General features: G+C 34.4%; 1 long non-coding RNA gene across 1 annotated transcript; it reads right to left on the reverse strand.

Moving 5' to 3' along the window:
• Positions 1–79: 79 nt before the first annotated feature.
• Positions 80–1,418, reverse strand: LOC143860084 (uncharacterized). The gene is made up of 3 exons (XR_013239576.1): positions 1,051–1,418; positions 484–672; positions 80–393 (listed from the first exon to the last, which is right to left on the reverse strand). It is a non-coding gene; the product is annotated as an uncharacterized LOC143860084 (long non-coding RNA).
• Positions 1,419–1,769: the final 351 nt, after the last annotated feature.

Here is a 1,769-nt window from a genome sequence, read left to right on the forward strand (position 1 = left end):
TACAGAGTAGACATCAGTATTACATAGTTATGTCTTTGGACTTGCTATATGCAAAGATTAGAAGAAATGCAAAGGGGATATCTCTCAGATTTTGCTAATTTTCACATTGTCAATGAAAACCTTAGGTGACTCCTTTATCTGAAACCTAAGCACCATCATGCCCTGTCATTGGAACTTTTAAGCCAACGAATATCAATTGAAAGTTCTTTCATTCATAATTGATGAATAAGAAGTAGACGTCCCTAATATCAACTGAAGATAGCAAGCTCAACACCAAAATTCTTCATGTGGAACCTATGAAAAAATGAACTACATAAGCGTTACTTCAGCAAATATCCCATGGACAGACTTAAGTCGCAAGCGTAATCACAATCTCACCTGGGCCGAAAAAACCTGTAGATGCACAAAATTAAAAATAAATAGTATGGGTTAGTAGTAGTTAAAAAGAATCAAGTAATTCTAAGAGATCATAAGAGAATATACCAACTCCTACATCCATTGCAGTGAACTGAAGATAAGCGAAATCCTATATTATTTTCATGGTTGCGTTGAAGATGGGGATTTGACCCTTGATATGTTTCCTCATCCATAGGAATCTTCCTAATATATGTTTCCTTGGCATATAGCAAGGAAGTCGGCGGACTCTAATTTAAGAATAAGTATGACAGGTGCCTTCAAAAAAAATTAAAAAAGAAATAAACATGAATATTCAATTTCCTTCCAAGAAGCCAATGACGCAGAACACTAACAATGGAAAGAGCCCAAAAGAAGCAATACATTGACCAAAAAAGAAAGAACTGCCCTAATGGTTTGTAGCCGCAGTTGTACACAAAACATTCAAAATATTCTTAATAGTTAGTTGTAATGAAATTGCCCAGGACCTAATCAATCCCAGAAATATTAGAACACTTCATTTTGGATAATGAAATTGCCCAAGACCTAATTGATCCACATCCAATACAACAAAAGAAGACCCTGAAAATTTTGCAATAGCTATTCTCAACCTTACAAAATACACACATCCTAGAAAAATGGTCACTTGATTTCTACCTCCCTCACACATTATTTTTTCTGTTCTTCTGATCTGAGAATGGCTAGATAGAGTATAACATCCTTCAACTCTTCCTTATATTCTTCCACCCTGACATCATCTGCTAAGAGAAGGAAAACCTAACAAAAGAAACAAAAAATACATAGAATCAGAAAAACTATAGTTGGAAAATCCCCTAGGAAAATAACAATTCATGACATCTTAGCCCACCATACTAAAAAGAGAAGGAAATTACAATTTAAAACTGGAATAATTTTTAAAATACTAAAAAAACTATTCCAGTTTGGCGGATAAGAATGATAGAGGAAATTAGAATGTTAAAAAAAGAGAAGGATTCCATGACATTTTACTGTGTCTAGGCCTGGTAGCCCACCATACGCTTGGAGAGAGAGAGAGAGAGAGAGAGAGAGAGAGAGAGAGAGAGAGAAGCACGGAGGTATGATGAATAAAATTTTGGTAAATATACTAAAGAGAAGGTTGAGGAAACTAAATGAATTCCTATTTAAGTGTCATCTTTTGTATATTTAAAAGGGAATTCAAAGGTCGTGGAAGCTGATGCATTTTAAGGGGGGGGGGGAATCAATGAGAAAGGAAATGACGTTTTGGGAATGGAATACTTCTTTTGCGATTTTAAGAGAGATATTAATTGCTGATTTTAAGGGATATTTTCAGTAATGAGGAGATTTAATAGCTTTAATTGAAAACAAAAAACTCTTTT

Source organism: Tasmannia lanceolata, unplaced genomic scaffold (genome assembly GCF_043159265.1).
Source record: "Tasmannia lanceolata isolate RefF3 unplaced genomic scaffold, GAP_Taslan_0.1 ptg000037l, whole genome shotgun sequence".
In the NCBI taxonomy this organism is placed as follows: domain Eukaryota; kingdom Viridiplantae; phylum Streptophyta; class Magnoliopsida; order Canellales; family Winteraceae; genus Tasmannia; species Tasmannia lanceolata.